Source organism: Lagopus leucura, unplaced genomic scaffold (assembly GCF_019238085.1).
Source record: "Lagopus leucura isolate 7727_CA_CO unplaced genomic scaffold, USGS_WTPT01 Super-Scaffold_100009, whole genome shotgun sequence".
NCBI lineage: Eukaryota > Metazoa > Chordata > Aves > Galliformes > Phasianidae > Lagopus > Lagopus leucura.
In genome coordinates, this window is record NW_024962266.1 from 13107282 (window position 1) to 13129593 (window position 22312).

A 22312-nucleotide genomic window follows, 5' to 3' on the forward strand; every position below is an offset into this window, starting at 1 on the left:
TTGTATTTAGTATTGATTGCAACATAACTGGTGTTATATGGAGGAACTTGAGACTTCTGACTGATAGTTTTGCTACTCACAAGCTGAGTAATGAAGACCGTCTTCCTTCTTGTGCTGTGTGATGTTCAAGCGATGTACATATGGATAAATATATGATATTGTATAGGGTATACATTATATTGTAAATACATAATAAATATTATATATATTATAGATTATATTTCATGGCTTTAAACTGAGATAGGGGAGGATTAGGTTAGATATTAGGAGGAAGTTTTTCACACAGAGGGTGGTGACACACTGGAACAGGTTGCCCAAGGAGGTTGTGGATGCCCCACAGGCTGGATGTGGCTCTGGGCAGCCTGGACTGGTGGTTGACGACCCTGCACATAGCAGGGGGTTGAAACTACATGATTGTTGTGGTCCTTTTCAACCCAGGCTGTTGTATGATTCTGTGATAATATATATTATAAATATAGGAAAATATAAATATTTCATCTTTATTTTATAAGACCCCTGAATTTTGATATTTTTGGTCAATTCATCAATCTAAATTATTTGAGAGATAATCTTATATTAATATGTCTTTATAGCTGGCGTTGAAAAAGTAAGAGAGAAGCTTGAAGAAAATACAGGAACATGTTGGTGTACGTTGTGTTTTTTTCCCCCTTTGACAGCAGTATCGCTTAAATGTCATTTTGCATGACTGTACTTGTTTCTGCTCTTGGGAAAATGTTGCCAATATGGCACAAGCATCAACTTCCAGGTGAGGGATGATGTAGGCAGCCATAATAAACAGTTTTTCATCTTAATGTTACAGCAGTATTGGTCATATTTTCTTCACAAATATATAATTTAATGTCAACAAAACAAAATGTAAATAATTACTTTTAAGCAAAGAGACAAATGCTAAGAAGTAACTTTGACCAGCCTGTCAAAAACATAAAGAGTTTCTTAGATAACAGATGGATTGGCTTCTAGTGTTTCTGTATTTCTTTGATTTGCAGCAACAATTCGATGCTTTGGAATAATAGAATCATACTCTTTATTAACATTTTGAGCATCTCAGCAGCCAGTGGTGTTACTCAGTGGATTTTTTTTCCTCTGAATTTTAATTCCCTGCACCAGTCAGTGCCAGAGGGTGCCAAAGGGCAACACAATCTTCAGAAATTCCTAGTAGTGTTATGTACGTAATGGACCTTTTCTAAACATGACTGTGTTGATCCTCTCAGCCTTTTCTTGTTTGTGTGTTCACCACTGTTATAGTGTAGTACCAGAACGCTCCTGACTCTGGATTTTTGTGTAATGATAGCAAAGCATTCTTCTCACCAGCAGCTGGCACCATCCAAGACAAATTTTCAAGTATGCAGATAAACTTTCCTACAGCCACAATTCATGTCATGTCCTTGCCTTGCTTGTTCTGTCCTTAGTTAGGGCAGATATGGGGTCAGAGGCTGGGATTTCTGTTTCTACATGCCATGCTTACCAGCAAAAGAAGTTATTATTACTAACTTTGAAATGCATTCATTGTTCTTGGTAAGACTTCATAGTGCAATTAGTTTTATAATTTACTTGTTTTTGTGATGACTTTGTTGGATCCACCCATGTTCCTCTGTTCACATTTCTTCAAAGTCTTGCAGCTAGTGTGCTTTGAGCAAGGGGAACTAAAGTACAAGTACTATTGACAGAGGCACTTGCATTTTGGGGGCCTGGAAATTTGACTTCAGGAAATGGATGTTGTGCCTTTGTTCCTTGAATGGCAAAAGATTTAAGATGCTTTGAATTACATACACATTGTTTCTTACTATTTTTTAATTTCAGAGATAAAAAAAAATACCGTACATTATTGTCTTTACTGCTGAAGAACAGCAGTGTATTTCTAAAGTTGGTTTTAGTTCTTGAATCAGCCATAGAAAAATGCAATTTTTGGCTGAAGAATACTCTGACACAGTATTTGTCAGACTCGAGTGATGTAAAATTGTTCAGCAGCTTACAATGGCTGTATTGCCAGGCTGGATTGGTGAAAGTCCCCTGTGTGCAAACGCATTTGATCAAGTTCTTGCCAAGAAGCAAATGCTTCTTTGTGTCTTCTTCTGTGGCCACACTCACTGTTAAACTGAGTTCAAATAATAAACTGTGACAACTAAAATTCTTAAAAGCAACCATTAATTTCAGGCCAATATTTTTTCTTTCTGCCCCAGCAGCAGATTGCAATTAAGAGTCTCAATGCTTGGACACTTACCTACCTGACTTGTGTTGAAGGTAGGTATCTAAGGGCACTGTTAGTTCCTGCAGGAAGTTACAGCTCCAAATCGTGTGGAGATTATATCATCCTTTGCAGTGGGTTATTTGATTGGAATGATAATTAGATGTATTGCTATGAGCTCTCTGTGTCATACGAAACGGTTTCTGGAAGGGAAGAAGGCAATCTAGTCATTGCTGGAGACTTTTCTCTATATTTTTAATAATTGTTTAATAACTGTTGCTTCATTTATTGAAATAGTATCCTCATATTAGCACTGCTTTCTCAACTGCATCTATCATTTGACTTAAGCATGAAATGAAAAAAATCAGCGTAGATTTGTTTTGAATCAATTTTCATTTGTTTATTTTAGCAAATCAATGTGTGCAAGTTCATCATCATCCTGATTGTTAACAGTAATTTTTAGAAGAGGTTAGACAGGGTCAGAACTGTCAAATTGGATGTAAGCTTATTAATTTATAGGGAACAGTTGGTGTGGAAACTGGAAACTTTGAGTCTGACTGTTTTCCTTCATACAGGCATGTTTTTAATTTAGTAGTGTTCAGTTAAGAGGAATTGGAACAAAGTTTGATGACATTCTCTCTAGCTTCTTCAGTAACGTGAAGCATTTCTCTTAGACATCTTTCATCTGGCTGTGAAATCAAAAAGATTAATATTTACTTCTACTTGGATCATCTGCAGGAAATAAAAGTTCATAAACAACTCAGAAAATCAATTAGATATCAATATATCAAATGCAAATCAAGTGAACTTTCCAGCATTTAGAGCAGTGACCTTCAACCTGACTTTGAGTCAAGAATTTCTGTTTCCAAGGCTGCTCATTCTTTATGCCAGTATTTTCCTGGCAAAATGTATGGATCTTTTGTGGTGTGTTGTTTGATGGAGAATGAATGAAGCCCCTCTGGCATATTTATCCTGCTATCTCACTTGGGTTTGAACTATTTTGCCAGAAAAGAAAGTTCAGTGCTCTCACTTGCTAGTCCCTTCATTGTTGCTACAAGAGCTCCTTGTTGCATGAATATTTTTTTCAACTATAGAAACTAGCAGTGTTTTTGGAGAGTCAGTAAAAGTTGAACGGTTTTGAACAATAGCCAACATTTACAGAATATTGTATAGCTGTGATTTTGAAGCTGTCATCAGCAGTATTTTGTATCTTAGAATGAGAGGAAACATCACGTTTCATTTCATCAGTACAGTCTTTTTTAGTTTGCTTGGTCTCTTTGTGTTCTCCTTGTCTCATACAGTTGAAATCGGGGGTGTCTGAAACATTATTTTAACACTGATATAACTGGTAAAGTATACTGAGAAATGGTCTTCCTTCTTTTTATCTGTTTATTTTATTATTTATTATTGTTTACAAACGCAGATACTTTTTAAAAAGATAAATACTGTTATCCCATATGATGCTTCTTAATTTGCAAATCTGTGATGGTGTCTTTTGTTTGCTACACATAAAGCATTGACAAAAGTTTATACATAATTATTAAAAGGCTTTCCATTAAAACAATTAATTTGAGTTTGTAATTAGACCCAAGAGAGGGTGATTTTACTAAGACAATTGAAATTGCATGTAGATTCTGGTTCTAAGTGTATATTTACAATATATGTATTTTGGTTTGCATGTGAAACTAATTTGCAGATCCAGAAATATGTGTAAAAACCTAACTGATGCACATCTTGTTAACAGAGTAAAAAGCAATCTCCATTTCAGATATTCTCTAGTGGGAATACGTGCCACTTCTTTTATAGGGAAGAGCCATTTTTTGTGCAATTATCTGTGACTGGATTATCTCATAGAAGTGCCTTGTATTTATTAACCTCTTGTTAGGTTTGATAGCTTGCTAAGAAAATAAAAGAACCCTGTTTTAGTGAATGCACTTACAGAATGCACTGCACAGACGTAGTTTTTGGGAGGACAGAACAGACGGTTTTACAGATTATCTTTCTTGAATTAATTATCCAAGAAATAGCAAGGCAATAACCTGTATCACCTTATTACAACGTGATCGATTTTATTTGAGTAAATTATTACTATAAAGAAAATGCATTATTATTTACCATGAAGACTTTTATCATTGAAGTTCCACTGAACTATCCACTGTCCATTGAAGATCCTGCTAAATGTGAGCTGGCTTGTGCGCGTCTACACTTCACATTGTTGACTGATAGCTGGAGTGATTGTCTCCACTGATGCTCCTTCTCTGTGCTCAGATGAAGTTAGCACTGCAAAACGTGTGGAAACCTTGACATACACCTGTAGGGAGAGCTGTTGTCATTAATGAACTGCAACAGTGATTATGGGATAGCTGCACCAGTCCTCTAAACTGGTAACTGAATATTCCATTCCAGCAGAGACCTTTTGTGCTGATCTCTATAACAGCACCTCTTTTCTCTAGAATGAGACATCCAGAATTCTTAACTTCTGTACAGTAAAAGTTTAAATAGAAATACCAAAATGGCTTTTAATATCTGTCTTTAATCCAGAATCACTTCATTTCCATTCCCATCTCCATTTGATGCTTTTCCTTCAGCAGTGTTATATATATATTATATATATATATATTGGCTTGAGGACCAATGTCTTTTTGATCGCTTCTTCAGAAATTCTTTTTGAGATTGTTGGTAAAAATCCACTGGAAGTTTTGTGTCATCATGGATGTAAAGTGGCAGAAACTTTGATGTTTTATTAAGCAGTTAAAAGGTTAAAAAGGGGGAGATTTTCAATCTAAAATGTCACTGTCAATAATGGATTGAGATGTTGTTATTTTGAAATCAATGATCCATTTGCTTGTATGAACCTAGAAGGTTGTATTTCAGTAATTTACTTTCCTGTCTTTTTCTCACCCAGCATCATGATTGTTCAGAATATTAATGATTTAAAAAACAAAATAATTTTAAAAAGAAAACAAAAAAACCCCACAACTCTGTTCTTAAGTGTCTACTAAGAACTAACAACATTACATTTTAAAACTATCTTGAGGAAGGCATCACTTCAGAGATTCAGTCAACTTGGTCTAATCTGAGCATGGAGTGAGTTTGGTTTTGTTTTGTTTTTAAGAACAGAGACAAAATATGTTTATGAAGAAAAAAAAAAAGGGAAAATTATTATCTAGCCACAAATTTACAGACTTTTCCCCTTGTAAAACTGCACTACTGCTGTTGTGATGGGGGAAAATAAAAAGAAAAAAAAAAGAAAATTTTAATCATTCTGCTGTGTCATTTTTTCCTGTAATCATGCTTTACTTCTGGCTTAGAGATCTTTTCGTTTTCCACTCTCTTTACCAACTTCAGCTTAAAAGCTTTTTGATTCCTTTTTCATCTTTTGTCAGCTTCTCTTTCTATTTCTGCATTTCTCTACACCTTTCTTTTTACAGTGGTGTTTTTTCCTGCACTTCAAAAACACTGCTAGAAAGGTATCTAGTTAGATTTTAGAAAGAATTCATTAGAAGTGGAGGAGTCCATGAACCTGTAACATGGAAAATGAAAAAGGATGAGAGCAAAAAGCCCTTTAGTTTTTACTTGATATAACATAAAATTTCTGATGAGGAGTTTATCCAGTAACTGCAAGATTACAGGTGTTGTGTAATCAAGAGCAAAGTAGTGCAGGTGCTAGAAGCCCAGTGCTACACCTGAAATGCATCAAGTTTAGTGCAATCAGAATACACTTGTGTACACTCAACAGGTATTTATGTTGGAGCAAATGCAGAGCTTGGCTGAAGCAGTAGGCTTTGTTTGCTCCTGATTTTCTTACGTTACACTTCACTGAAGTTCTACTGGATGATGTCTTGTAGCGCAGCGGTAGAGAACGTTCTATCTCTGCTGGTACTGCAGCTGATGCTGCACAGTGTGGTGAGGCAAGGCTGGAAAGACTTCTGTTGAAGAGGCTGAACGCACGGCGCTGTGTGAATGGAAGCTTGGTATGCAGTGTGCCACAGTACAGAACTCAGCAGGTAAGGGAAGCCTAACAGTGGTGACTGCAAAATTAATGGAATCATACCTGAAGCTTCTGTTTTAAAGTTGTGATTTGAATGCAGTAACAATGAAGTATAAGAGGAAAACAGAAAGGGACTGGAAAAAAAAAATCCTTTGGGCAATCTGCAGAAAGACTGACAGAAGTGTGTTGTGTAGTCAGCCCCTTTATGAGGCAAAAGTTTGCTACTGTAAGAGTAATTAAAAATTCTTTGAACAAATTTAATTGGCATAGTAAGTTTAGGCTGGCTTAGTACTTTTCATTACCTATCTGTAAGGCTTTGAGAATCCTGGTGCTGCATTTGCATCTTCAAAAGGAAAATGAACCGTTTTTTGTTTCTTTTTTTATCAGACTTGCCTCATGTTCACAGAAATATGACTGGTAGCGTTTTTGCAAGTAAATTCTGTTGATTCAAAGAAATTCCTGATTCTCAATGTTTACTCCATAGAGAACCCAAATATAATAACATCTTAGCTAGCTATTTGCATCCAGAGAGATAATAAAAAAAAAACTTGTTACATTTTGCATGCACAATGCTGAAAGTTAGTAGAGGCTCTTATAAACTTATAGACTTGTTAAGATTGCTGATGAGATTATGAGATTCCCATAAAGCACCTTTTAAACCGTTGCAGATGTTAGCTCAAGCTTTAATGTTACTCAGGATTATTTCTTACTGTTAGCTCTCTCAATGCAAGTTAACATTCTGTTATGTTCTGTTGAGCTCTAGCCCTAAATGTCCTGTCTCCATTTAGAGGAGTGAGAGAACTTCCATCTAAAATTAAAACAGAACTTAGTGCAAGACTACATTTATTGCAACTTGTGACCAGTGTTCTACTGATCATTCTCACTGAATACTGTAATTTATTTTTATAAGCCTATCAGCTTCATCATCATCATCTTCGTTCATCATCATTCACCTTCATCATGCTAATCTTCAGCTCCTTTTCTTATGTAATTAGAAGTTGATTTAAAAAAAAAAAAGTGAACAATGACTTTACTTTCTAAGGGCATTGAATTTTGCAACTACTTTTCCTGGATAGTTCTCATTTTGTTATCTTTGCTACATGCCTGGATATCTTAAGCAGCAGAGGTATTCTGCCTTTCACCATTATAAGAAATAACGTTGGGATTTTTATTTAAGAAAAGAGCATTTCAGCCTGTGTTCTCTAAGGAAGAAATCTTTTTATTTCAAAATATGGTGGCTTCCTCCCATTTGATTATGTTGGCCAGTGATGGCAATATGGAAGCTCCCACCAACATTCCATTACATGCTGTTACTGTGTGACAGATGGCAGCAGAAGGGACGGCCTGACAGAATGGTGTCTGACATACAAGGGTGTATGGAGCAAAGGTGTGTCATTGAATTCCTCTATGTGGGAAAAAATGGCACCTGTTGAAATTAATTGCCTCTTGCTGAATGTTGATGGAGACCACACAGTGGATGTGAGCACAGTGAGGCAGTGGGTGGTGCATTTCAGCAATGATGACAGCGAGTCTTCTCCACTGGTGCAGGTTTTTATGAGCATGGCATGCAGGTTCTTGTTCATTGCTGGCAAAAATGCATTGCTTGTGGTGGTGACTGTGTTGGAAAATAGTGTTTTGTAGCTAAGAATTTTCTTTACAGTTATTGTGCTCTTCATATCTGTTATAGTTTCCTTGGAAATTAATAGGAGGCATTACTTTCAGAGGAATCTACATAATACAGTGCACTATAAAAAGTTACAAAATAAGCCTTTTACATTAAAATGAAAGCACCATGGCTCAGTAGAAATTTGTATATTATGTTTTTTTAAGTCTTATCATGAAGTGTGTTTTGTCACTAGGACTCTATTGGTTTTATGAGTTTTGGCACATAAGTGGACCGGTTATCTACATGAGTTGTCGCTGCCCAGTCTTCTGGCTAGCGTCTCTTTTGCTTAATCTATTATTTAAGTGAATAGAAGAAGTATACATTGGGTCTGTCCTTAAAATTGTATAACAAAAATCAACAAAACTGGGTGTACAAATGGCTTAGGGAAGTGGACTGGGCATGGCTTTGCAGTTTGGGGTACTAGGCTAATGGGGATGAGTGAGAGGGAAGGAAGGAAGGAAGGGAGTGTTGCTAACCACAACTTGGGGCAGCTAAGCAGTAGGTGTACACGAGAGCAGTGGGAGTTTGCAGAGTAGAGAGGCCAAAAACTATTTGGCTATTGCAGGAAAAGAGAAACCAAACTAAGTTCAAATTTAGTTCTAATCCACTTCAGTGCAAAATCACCTGGGTTTGTTCAAACCACATTTAACAGCAGCTCAAGTTAAAATGGTTGATTTAGCACAGGTGCATGAAGAGCGCCAACACAATCCAGCTTTCTTCTGTTATGCTGCGTTAGACAGCTGCATAGGAACATAATGATTGGCATCTTGTAAAATGTGCATATATTTGGCCAGTAGCCATAATTTAGCAAACATGCACCTGAGCTCTATTTCATTAATTATAGTGCTGTCAGTTTGATTTTTATCATAAGTCTAATTTGTTAGATAAGATAGCACTCAATTCCTAGCATTAATTCATCACGTGATAATTTCTGACTTAAAAAAAAGTTATGTTTCTTGTAGGGTAACTTGAAGGATCTAAGTTTACCATAAAAAGTTGAAGCTCCAGAAGGCAAATAAAAAGAATATATTTATTGTTATTGAATAGTATGTTTTTTCTTTGACTATTTGAGTGAAACATTTGAAAACAAACGAACACTCTGGATGGGGGAGCTGATTTTTGTTTTCTAAAAGAGGACCATTTCACACACAAGCTGTTTTACAGTTAGATGGATCAAACACTGACTCTGCACAACAGAGATTAATAACTTCTGAGTTGGTATAGCTGAGGAAGTGGAAAGAGAAGGGCTGGAACATTGCAAATTGGATTAATCTACAGTGAAATTGTAGCTTGGAATCAGGACGGTTCTTTGATTTTTCTCTTGAGCCCCTCACTCCACAGAGAGCTCAGCTTGCCAGCTGTAACCAGATTTCTCATTAAGGGATACATGCATTTACGGCCGGTTACTGTTAGGTGCGTTACAGACTGTTCAAGCTGAGAAACAGCTGTGAAGTCTTTTTGTCAGCGTGCGCTGGCTCAGGTTCAGCATGGCACTACCAGCAGTCAGGCTGCTTCAAGTTGGCTTCAGGTGCAGGTGGAAAGAATGTTCATCTACTACCAAAGACTACACAGAGAGATACAAAGAGGAAAGACAAACTAGGCTGTAGTTATTAACTCTTTCTGTTCAAGAGTTTGATGGTTTTAGTTGTAATAATTCATGTAACTGGAATCTGCGTTACATAAATACATAAATATTACAATTAGCCCTAGACTTCAAACTATGTGCTAAGATGGATGTGCTGAATGAATTTGGAAGTTTGGACTAATCTTTTCTGGTGAGATGTTAGGTTCATTAATACTTGGTTGTATAGTTGCTGTCAGATCATCTGCCAGGCCAAGTCTGATCTGCACGAATGCCTACCTTTTCTGTCAATCAACAAGCATATGCACTACAGCATTCATGTTAACTTTAGGCTAGTTGTGGGAAGATGGACAGTAACAACTCAAGTCACAGAGGTAGCTGATATTTTGCTGATATGCTGGTTCAGACAGACGATTAAACTCTGCAAGAGCAAAGTTCTTTGAACTAATTTGCACTAGCAGAGTAGGCCCACAATTGAACTTAAGTGCTAGAGCATCTGTGTGGAATTAGGCCAAAAGCAAATCAGTGTCTTCACAGTACAACCTTGTGCTTATAAAAATGATGTAAGAACATACGTATGCAGAAATTACTACCCCAGCTTTTGGTAATTCATGGCTTAAGGATTTTCAGAGATTGTTGTTGCCTCTGTATATCCAATAGTCCACTATCATTTATTTGTTTTCCCCATGCATGTTGTCTTTTCAGCTTGTTTATACTTTTGCTACCCAAAGCATCTGTGGCAGTATATTCCCTCATTGAAGATGAGTTGTGTGCGGTACTGCAGCTGCTGTTTTAGGACTTCTGCTTAGAAAAACCACAGTTGTTACGGAGAAAGCTGCACTTCTCTTTTGTGAGGAATATAAATGAGGAACGTTAGTCTGTGTATTCTGTGAGTGTCACGTTAAAAATGATGAAGCACTGTCTTGGTCAAAAGTTGTCTCTTGTGTGCTGTTGGTAAGAGGTATTGGCTACAACAGAAAATACCTGTTTTGAAATCTGATGTAGCTAAGTCCTTGTAGCATTATTTGTGAAATGTCTGGAAGACAGAACTGTATCACCAGAAGATAACCGAATAGATATATTTCATATAATTGAGTTATTCTGACAAAATGGTCTGAGTAAGATGTTAAGGACATGCAGTTGAATTAGTTATGGATGAAATCTTAATTTGCTGTGTGGTTGCTGAGTCAGTATGCTTTCAAATCCCTACTGGTATTTTGTAGACTCTATCTTTACACAAACATTGGCCAGAATAACACAAACAAATCGAGTAATGTTTTATCTTTCTTTCTGTACAGCCTGTAATAGATTTGTTAACTTCAGACTGAACTAAAAACTCAGGTTTTAAGTGTCACTTTGGAGCCTAGGCTGCCTACAATATTTACACTAACGATTTCAGAGAATTCATATCCTTAATTTCTTCACAACATTTGGTCAGAATTTTACCAAGAATGTTTTGATTCCGAAAGAGAAAACAATAATTTGAACGAGGAAACATGAAGCAAGTACGGGTTTAAAATAAGTGAATGACAGTACTGCATCTCCTAGTGTCTGCTCTGAACTATTTTTTTTTTTTTTTTTTTAATTAAAAAAAAAGAAAAGCCCTCTCCTCTAGATTCAGGCTGAACTTGAATGTCCGTGAGGGTTTGAGCTCTTTGACATGGAATTGGCTGAACAGAGCAGTCTATTCAGATAAATGCAGGGGATTCATTCACATGGAAATCATTCTTGGCACGGTTGATACAAAGCATGAGTAAGAGGAAACTGAGAGGAGGCACAGAGGGCTGCGCTGCCAGCAAGAGTAAGTCGGCAGAGCTTCATTATTTGCAGTACGTGTAAATTACTTTATATTAGATCAGTCTGGCCCAAAATGTTAGGAGGTAGTGGTGAATCATAGTTTTGTAATGAGATTACTTCAAGTTCATTTGAAGCCTGATTCTTATTTATATGTGTAAATAAACAGCATTTAATAATGTTGAAACCTAACAGCATACTTGAAAGTGATTTTCATTTTAATCTTTCTTAAAGGCCCTTAGTGCTGAGAAGTTGCCATGAGTCTAGTTTAAAGCAGTAACAAGGGTAAGACAAAAACAAAGAGCTAACCAGTACCAGCAGAAACCTGGTATTCCACATAGGAAAACTACTTTTTCTTAATTTTGCTACATCAGATGTGCCTCCACAAGGAGGAGTTGTCATCATGTGCTGGCACTGTAAGAATATCAGGCTTGTGCTATAGTTATTTCAAATATTTATGGAAAATATAATTACAGTTATGATGTGAAAGATCTGTAAAGTTTGGGTGTATGTGACTGGATTGTTTTACTTACTGCTAAATGGTATCAATATAAATGTGAAATGCAGTTTGCAGAGTGGAAAAGCAAACTTACACTTGTCATTTGCATTTAGGTCAAAAATTGAATGCACTTCCTAGAAATTACAATTTATTTTGAATTTCATGTTTTTCAAGAATATTGTGTTCTGGAAGTACCTGTTCAAAGCAAACCAGCAAATGAAAGAGTTTGTTCCCCTTCCTCACGTAAGAATGTTTTCTCTGCCTGGAAGATTCCTCAAAGAAATTTTTTTGTGGTGTGCACATTACATGCTGGGATTTTCTGATTGCTGTTATGACACAAGATGCACTTTGATGCTTCCATGCTTTTCATCCATAGCGTGCAGTATTTTCACAATTAAAAAATCCAGCCTACAATAAAGCAAGCAGTATATTTGTGTATTCTAGTGGAGGTTGAGGGACTTCACAACAGGATCTGAGTTAGCCAGTTTGTTTTGTAACAGACTGTGAAGTGGGTAAATTCCAACGATTTTTGCAGTGAAATGACGCATGTGTATTTAACTTTTCCAGAGTCTTGACATGTTTCAGAGTTGACCATTGAGTTGAAATTCATAGTGGCTTCCAAATAACGTGTGGGACGTAGCGAAACTTATTCCAAGTTAAACACTTATAAAATATTTCTAGGTACATATTGTACTTTAACACAGGTAATATCTCTGTTATGTATTACCTTTCTGCAGGACAAGTATTTTGGACTTCATAGTTTGTTTGTTCAAAAATATAAACAACATAAACTTATTTCCAGTGTTCCAGGACTTAGAAAAAGACTAAACAGCTTCACTGCCTGATACAAAGCAACACAGACTCTTTTCTGACTGTAATGCATCAGCCATCAGGCGGCTTTTCCTCATATGTTCAGGGCAGACAAATGTGTTACAACAAGTGGTTTGTTGCTGGAAAGTCATCCTTCCAGTTAGTTTATAAAGATCTAATGAGCAAATTCTTTTCCTGAATGCTGGATGAGAGGAAATTCTTCAAATACAAAGTGGTATCAAAAACGTAAGACTGAAGTTACTGCGTGTCTGAACACGACCAGTTTCTGCTTGTGGCATCAGTGCTCTGAATAGAAATGTTTAGCTCGTAAGTTATAGATTTAGAAATGGACATTCTTGAATTCGTTTAGCATGTGCTCAAACTTGCAAATAGAAATCTCTTCATAAACTCAGCAGTTTTTGGAAGTTTAAGTGTTTGTTTATATAGATCTTGCGTAACTGCTTAAACAGAGCACTGAAGTTTGGATAATGTTTTGTGCATCTGTTTTTTTGTCTTCCTATGTCTGTCATGCTTGTCTTTTATTGACCATCTTTTTATTTCATTTTAGAAGTTGAAGAAAAAGCGACAAATATTGTTACTTTATTCAAATTTTACTTTTTAAAAATACGAACAACATCTCCAAATTCTAACAGTCTCTCATATGCTTTTCTCATAGACATGCTCAGTTACTCTGTTATTTGTTCACTTTTACTGTGTTCTCATCTTGGACAAACACCCTCCACAGAATCATAAAAATAATGTATATACAACTTCCAACTACCCTCTGACCAAGAAATTATTAATCTCTTTGGCCTTAAGGATAGGACTTGCATGCTACCAAGTGCTTTCTGTGTTATTCAGTCATTTCAGTATTCAAGAGCAATAGTATTGTAGTGGAGGTTTTGTTTTTCGGAGTCAAAAGCATTGTGAAAGAAAAGCTAATGAAGCAATTAGTCACTTCTGACTGGCTGGCACAGCTTGGTTCTGCAGAATATTGCATGCTCTTTAAACAATACAGTTGTGTAGAGGTAAGAGCTGGCTTTTTCAATAAAATCCTTGACAAAATTTCAGCTGTGGCGATCTATGTTCCATCATATGATGTTGAAGGAAACAAGTGCAGGATAATACTTTCTTAAGAAAGCGGAAAATAAAGGCAGTATCTTCTGTGTAGCATTCACAGTGAAATAGAGTCACTTACAAATGAGCTAGATAAAATGAACGTTTCATTGTTTTTAATGCTGCTTGTCCAATGTTGGGCATGGGTGCCTCAGGCTGTATGTTTACCAGAGAAAGAGCACACAACTTTTGTTCTATAAAACTTTTGGTTTTACTGTTGAGCCAAAAAGTGTCTTTATATTTTATCTAGTTAGGAATTTTGAGAAATGTGTTAATTGCTATATTAAGCTGTTTATAAGTAAATAGATTTTATACAGCTTAAAAGTAGTCTTCACTATTGATCAAGTGCCACATTTTTGTAAGACCTTAAAGAAGTCATCTTGAAGATCCTTGGAAGCTTATTGAGAAATTCTTTAGAAGCCCTTTTCCCACAGATCTTACTTGATCAAAACTTTCTCTCTATTGTCCATTCTGTGATTTCAGTTCTTATCATCAATGTACACATTTATTCACACTATAACATCTATTAAATGCTACCTTGACATATTTTAAATCTTTCTCTGTATTCCTAATTAAGAAAGTAACTGTAAAAATCTAACTGGATATTCTCATAAACTCAAAATATCCTTACATTAATTTCTAAGCAAGTTTTCAACCAAATTTTTTGGCATCACTAATCAAATTTTCATTTAATTAAAATTGGCATTGGTGTCATGTCGGTGCTCCTTATATACCAGAGTTCTTCAAGTTCAAATACAGTTGTAGCAACAAAGAAAAGAACTGCATGTTCTACTTTCCCAAATGGATTCTGCCAGCAAGACTTCGAAACACATTAGGAAATGCTTTTATGTGACTCACTACCATTGTAACTCAGAAGAAGATAATATGGAACCTTTGGAAAGCTGTTTTGAGAACCAACAAGCTGAAGAAGAAACTTCAAAACAAAAACTAGCAAAGATAGTTCACATCTATCCAAGCCTTCAAAGCTGGCTTTTAAAAGTTTTTGCTGTTATGTTAGACATAGGCCTGCTGTTTTGTTTTGGATACAATGGACTTGTTTTAAGTTCAAGACCATGAATCAGAATTTCATTTCTGCAATATCTATAAACTTCATTCCATGAATAATCATATCATTTCTTAATTCCTCAGCCAAAGTGAATGTTTTCCTGAATTGAAAATTTAATTACAGCAAATGCCTGACTTCAGATACTTACTAACCTGCCTTATGTTAGGCATATGTTTAGCAATTATGTTGATCTAAGTTTCTAAGTTCTTGTAAGTCTAAGCCTTTGATATTTTCTAACTTGTAAAATAATTACTCACAACTATTTACATGGTGTGTTGTTGTTGTTTTTTTAAATCTCTGCAGTGAAAGATAAGATTATCATATCCATTTTGCTGAGGAGAGTGATATCCTATACCTTCAATTAAATTATTCTTAGCAAGTAGTACGTTCATGGCAGTAGATGCAAGAGTTCTTCCTCTAACCAGTTCTTAAGGCAGATGAATGAAGCAAGAGGCTTCAGAGGGAAAAAGAGGTAAAACTAGGCTTGCCATCAATAAGCTATGGGACAGCTAGCCAAAATCTAACGTGCTGTTTACTTATGAGGTCCTTCAGTATCCTCCACAAGTTGCAAGGCACAATGAAGCACTTCTGAGATGTTTCTACACTGGTGCACCCAGCATGAGAAGCTATGCCTTCTTTGGCATAAGTGAAACCTGATGGGAAAAGAGCTGTGAATGATATTTTATGATGGATGATTGTATTCTCTTCAGAAGGGATAGGCAGGGAAGGCAAGGCACAGAGGCTGCACTGTATATGAAGAAGGGCTGAACTGTCCAGAGCTTGCAGTTGGCAATGATGTGATTGAGAGCTTCTGGGTAAGAATTAAGGGACCAGCAAATAAAGATGTTGTGGGAATCTATTGTAAGTGTCCCTGCCAGGATGATGACACTGATGTATTATTCTTTAAGGCTAATTAAAGAGATACCTATAGATCAGCTGACCTTTTCCTGCTAGGTGACTTCAATTTGCCAGACATTAGTTTGGAATACCTTACACACGTTGGACTCAGTGATCCTTGTGGGTGCCTCCCAATCCATATTGAGAGTTTCCTGCCTTCATAGAATCACATAGGAACTATTATTAGAATCACATGATATCCTGAGTTGGAAGGCACCCACAAGGATCATCAAGTCCAACTCCTGGCTGCACACAGGACAGCCCTGAATTCAAAGTGCAAGTCTGAGGGAGTTGTCCAATTAGTCCTTGGACTCCAGCAGCTTTATGCTGTGTTTGCTACACCAGACAGTGTCCACCACTCACTGGTGAAGAACCTTTTCCTAATCCCCAACCTGACCCACCCTGATATAGCTCCTTGCCATTCTTTCAGGTCCTGTCGCTGTCAACAGAGAGCAGGGTTCAGGGCTGCCCCTCCACTCCCTGAGAGGTGTTGTAGGCTGACATGAGACCTCCCCTCAGTTTCCTCTTCTCTGGGCCAAACAAACCAAGAGACCTAAGCTGCTGCTCCTACATCTTCTCCTCTAGATCCTCCAGAATCGTATGTAACATTCCTTTGGATGCTTTCAAATAATTTTATATCCTTATATTGTGGCACCCAAACCTGCACATGGTATTCGAGGTGAGGCCACAGCTCAGAGCAGGGTGTAATAACTCTTCCCCTTGCCTGGTGGAAGTGTTGGTCCTGATGCACACCAGGATACAGTTGTCCCTGTTGGCTGCCAGCACACACTGCAGTCTTATGTTCAACTTGCCATCAGCCAGAAACCCCAGTTCCCTTTTGATGGAGCTGCTCTCCAGCCTTTCATCCCCCAGTCTGTACACATATCTAGGGTTGCCCTGAACTGAGGTACAGAATCTGGCACTTGTTCTTGTTAAACTTCATGAGTGGGTGATTACCCAGCTCCCTAATTTGTCAGGATCTCTCTGCAAGGCCTCTTTACCCTTGAGGGGTCCAACAGCAATTCCCAACTTAATGTCATATGTAAATTTACTTGGTGTACTTTTAAGTCCTGTATCCAAATCATTGATTAAAACACTGATGAGAACTGATTCTGAAATGAAGCCCTGTGGAACCCTAGTAGTGTCTGGCCACCAGCCTTGTTACCCCCTTACTATAAGCCTTGGAGCCCAACCTGTCAGCCAGTTGTTTACCCATCACATTATGGTTTTGTCTAGCTCTGTTCTGGACATTTTGTCCAGAAGGATGCTGTAAGAAAATGTATGAAAAGCTTTGCTAAAGTCCGGAAGGTTTGCATCAACATTCTTCCCTTGATCAACTATGTAAGTAACCTTATCGTACAAGAAGTTAAATAGAACTTTCTTCTTGTGAACCTGTGTTGGTTGTGACAAATGACTGTGTTGTTTTTAAGCCATTTTTCAATAATTCCCAGAATGATCTTCTATATAATTTTAGCAGGTACTGAAGTGAGGTTGTCAACTCTGCAACTTGTCATTTAGAAAGGGCTCAATTTTCTCTTCATTTTCTATTGCTCTCTCTGTTTCCAATTTAATAAGATATACTCATGTTAACAGACTGAAAGTGACAGAAGTCTGTGTCACGAATCTGCCTTCCTTGCTTGGAAAGATCATAGCCAAAGTTCAAGACCAAGTAATTTTGTGTACGTGCCATCTTATGCCTTTTGAACAGAGTGCAGAAGCCCTTGTGCAGGCAGCCCTTGCCCTCTTTTTACATTCTGGACTTTGCCATGAATTAAGACTTGATCACTACAACTCTTTTGCATTTATGATGCTTTTATCAGTTCAATATGAAAATTCAGCTTGCACTTGTAAGAATTGGAACAAGCCCTGTAAGGTGTTACATTCTGAATGGAAGAACAGCACAGAGGAAGCAGTCTAGGAGGTTTCTGGAATGCGTAGAGGACAACTTCCTGATACAGCTGGTCAGAGAGCCCACGAGAGGAACTGCCCCACTAGACCTGCTGTTCACAAACAGGGAAGGTTTGGTGGGAGATGTGGAGGTTGGAGGCTGTCTTGGACAGAGTGATCATGAAATGATAGACTTTGTGATTCATGGTGGAGCCTGGAGGGGGAATAGTAATACTGCTACCTTGGACTTCAGGAGGGCGGACTTTGAATTGTTCAGGGGACTAATAGGGGGAGTCCCCTGGCATTCAGTCTTAGCGAGCAAAGGGGTCCAAGAGAGCTGGTTGCTCTTCAAGAAGGAAGTCTTAAGGGCGCAGGAGCAGGCAGTCCCCCTGAGCTGCAAAATGAGCCGGCGGGGAAGAAGACCGGCGTGGATGAATAGGGAGCTATTCCTGAGGCTCCGGGAGAAAAAGAGAATCTACCGCCTGTGGAAAGAGGGACAGGCCACTCAAAATGAATACAGGGAAGTTGTTAGGATGTGTAGAGGTGAAATCAGAAAGGCAAAAGCCCAGCTTGAATTTAACCTAGCTGCTGGTGTGAAAAGGAATAAGAAACTCTTTTATAAATACATTAACAGTAAAAGGAGGACAAAGGAGAATATCCACTCTTTGCTGGATGAGGCTGGGAATGTGACCACTGAGGATAAGGAAAAGGCGGAGGTTCTGAATGCCTTCTTTACGTCTGTCTTTAAAAGTCAGACCAGTTATCCTCAGGATACCCCTCTCTCTGACCTGGTAATCTCGGCTGGGGAGCACACTAACCCCCCTGTGATTCTGAAAGAAACAGTCAGAGACCTACTGCTCCAGCTGGACTGTCACAAGTCGATGGGGCCAGATGAGATCCACCTGAGAGTGCTGAGGGAACTGGCGGAGGTGATAGCCGAGCCGCTTTCCATCATCTGTCAGCGCTCCTTGTTGACTGGTGAGGTCCCAGAAGACTGGAGGCTTGCCAACGTGACTCCCATTTATAAGAAAGGTCGTAAGGAGGATCCGGGGAACTACAGGCCTGTCAGCCTGACCTCGGTGCCAGGGAAGGTTATGGAGCAGATCGTCTTGAGGGAGATCATGCGGCATGTGCAGGGTGACCGGGGGATCAGGCCTAGCCAGCATGGGTTCATGAAGGGCAGGTCCTGTTTGACCAACCTGATCTCCTTCTATGATCTAGTGACCCATCTGGTGGATGAAGGAAAGGCTGTTGATGTGGTCTACCTAGACTTCAGCAAAGCCTTTGACACTGTCTCCCACAGCATTCTCCTGCAGAAGCTGGCAGCCAGAGGCTTGGATGGGTACACTCTTGGCTGGGTAAGGAGCTGGCTGGAGGGCTGGGCACAGAGCGTGGTGGTGAATGGAGTCAAATCCAGCTGGCGACCAGTCGTGAGTGGTGTTCCCCAGGGGTCGGTGCTGGGGCCTGTCCTCTTCAATATCTTTATTGATGACCTGGATGAGGGCATCGAGTGCACCCTCAGTAAATTTGCAGATGACACCAAATTGGCTGGAAGTGTGGATCTGCCTGGGGGTAGCGAGGCCCTACAGAGGGATCTGGACAGGCTGGAGAGCTGGGCTGGAGCCAATGGGATGAGTTTCAACAAGGCCAAATGCCGGGTCCTGCACTTCGGCCACAACAACCCCAGGCGACGCTACAGGCTTGGGGCGGTGTGGCTGGAGGACTGCGTAGAGGAAATGGACCTGGGGGTATTGATTGATGCTCGGCTGAACATGAGCCGACAGTGTGCCCAGGTGGCCAAGAAGGCCAATGGCATCCTGGCTTGCATCAGAAACAGTGTTGCAAGCAGGAGCAGAGAAGTGATTGTTCCCCTATATTCAGCACTCGTGACGCCGCACCTCGAGTACTGTGTCCAGTTTTGGGCCCCTCACTGCAAGAAAGATATTGAGGCCCTGGAACGTGTTCAAAGAAGGGCAACAAAGCTGGTGAGGGGTCTGGAACACAGGCCATATGAGGAGAGGCTGAAGGAGCTGGGAATGTTCAGCCTGGAGAAGAGGAGGCTCAGGGGAGACCTCATTGCTCTCTATAACTTCCTGAAGGGAGGTTGTAGTGAGCTGGGGGTCGGCCTCTTCTCTCATGTCATTAGTGATAGGACCAGGGGGAATGGTTTCAAGCTACGGCAGGGGAGATTCAGGCTGGACATGAGGAAGTATTACTTTTCAGAAAGGGTGGTCAGGCACTGGAATGGACTGCCCAGGGAGGTGGTGGAATCACCGAGCCTGGGGGTGTTCAAGGAAAGACTGGATGTTGTGTTGAGGGACATGGTTTAGTAGGAGCTATTGGGAATAGGTGAACGGTTGGACTGGGTGATCTTTTAGGTCTTTTCCAACCTTGGTGATTCTATGATTCTATGATTCTATAACGTAGTAAGATTTTATTCAACTATGACTTGCTGTACAGGGTATTTGGAGAATAGTTAGCAAGATAACAAGATGCAGTTATTGTGCAGACTGCCTAATAATTCTTAAGATCAGTGACTGAAGCTTTTACAAATTTAATGTAATATTCTGATTTACTTAGATAACATTTCTGCTTTTCCCATCTCTCTGTCGAGGTAACGACTTTTGAAGCCTATGTAGAAATCAAATATTCATAAAATGATTTTAGCTACTGCAAATCTTCAGAAGAATTTTGAACTATTGGTGTTCAAGTAGATGAGTGTATTCTCTCTCTTTTCTGAAAAGTTAAAAAAAAAAGTTTAATTGTCTTCTACAATTCATTGGTTTAACTTCATTAAAATATGAATATAAATATGACTTTTGTAACTTCTGTCAGCAGATTAGGAAAGGATTCAAGTTGATCACTGCAATGGAACTGGATGTATTTCAATTTGAATATTTTCACCTGGTTTTAGGACTGCATTTTGTAGTTTTTTCAGGAACTGGAATGAGGACTTCACAACAATGGAACATTTTTCATATGAATGACCATTTGAACAGTCCTTTCACCTGACAGATTGATTTGTAGATAGCTACGTAACAGCTTGATCAGCTGACTAGAATGTTCCCAATTGTACTAGTATAGCTACAACTTCTAATGGTGAAGCGTCAGGTAGATGCGTTGAGATAGATCTGGCATTACTGTACTGCTGGTAATTTTGATGAATTTGTATTTGAATCAAATCAGTCCCCAAAATACAGGGAATATCTTGTGATTCTTGTGAATGTGTCTTGCATGGTAGCTTGATGCTATTTATTGCAGTTAAGCACTTCAGTTCTTTAAGTGAAGCTTTCATTGAAGTAATGCAGTTTCATATTTTTCTAGGCACTTACATGTGTCTTGGGGAGCAGTGTTTTCATTCAGCCTCTCATTTGGCTAATGAAACAAGTGAATATTTGAGTTATGCACTTGAAAAATTGTACCAGATTAATCTCTGACTTCTGTTTACACCAGGATATTTACATCCTAGATGGATTTGCCTGTTGTGTTAAAGAATTCTGGGAAGGCCACAGAACAGTTCAGTCAGTCAAACATAAATGCAGACTGTTTTGTTTTCACAATAGGGACTAATACTTGTTATCTAGTCTCCAGCCTACTGTGGCATGTTTTTGTTTTGTGTCTGTCTTTTGACAGAGTATTGTGTCTAAGTGCACAGTGCCTAATCAGTTACACTGCAATGCTTGTTTTTCAGCACTGAAGCCAGGCATTAGAAAATACATTTTTAAAGAAATCTTCTGTTAAATAAATATTAATTAAACCAGTGCAGAGGAAAAGATATGCTATTCTATTTGCTGTTAATCTGAACTTCAAACAATGGCATATGTTTGTTGCTGGCTCAACAGTTTCCAGATAGTGCTTGATGTGATAAGTCACTTCAATATGCAAGCACTTTCACAAGATTAGTTTTATAGAACTAAGCATTTCTTTGTGTATTAATTTTTATTCCAAAATTTGTTCCAAAATTAACTTTTGGAAAATCTTGTTAAAATACTTTCTGCTTTCTAAAATTATATCTAGTCCTGAAACTGTTTTTAACAGAACTTTTTTCAGTACACTGAGATTTGGATTCATCTCATCTAACTTCAGGTACGCAAGCTCATGTTCCGTGGTAATTAGTATCAGTAATTAATCTGTACAGTGGCATAATTCCCAGCAGCACATTTGACCTGGATCAAATATGTGCACATGATCATGTATTTGTTGAATTAAGCAGAGTACACAATACAAAGTTCGCTACCTTTAGGCTTTAATGCTATCTTTATACCAGCCAATGGGGAGGGAAGTGGTGATTAGAATAACTGATCTGATATGAGTGGCAATAGCTAATTAGTACAAAAATAACCATTCAGACTCGTTAAACCACTTCAGTCCAGTATGAGTTTTATAGTGAATCAGTGCTTTGCATACTTGGGCTGTGGTATTCTTTATCTGTATTAGAAGCTGAAAGCCTGTTCTGCTGCTGATTCCTGACCTTGAATGAAGCTGAGATTCTGAAATGCCAAACAGAGCAGTTGGTGCCCTCTTCAGCTTTTCTTTAGCTGCTTTTTCCCATTTCTGTTATCCCTTTAGTTGTCAGTAAAACTATGCTGCAGCTGTGTGGTGAACCCAATTAAGAAATTTGTCTGACAGAAAAAAACAACTTTTTCACCTCATTCATCCAAATAAAGTCAAATCCCAATTCGAAATTCAGCTGTGAGATCACTCATACAAATGTGGGTGGCCAAAGAAGAAAAAAGAGGGCTGGGCACTGGTTATTGAAATAGCCCTGCTTCATACAGTGAGACCACAGCCAAGGGCA

The 22312-nt window shown here is 38.5% G+C and overlaps 1 protein-coding gene across 1 annotated transcript in view; it reads left to right on the plus strand.

The window, feature by feature from the left end:
- The window catches only part of BCAR3 (BCAR3 adaptor protein, NSP family member), a 107994-nt gene that overhangs the window by 7033 nt on the left and 78649 nt on the right, over positions 1-22312 (plus strand). The window lies entirely within an intron of this gene.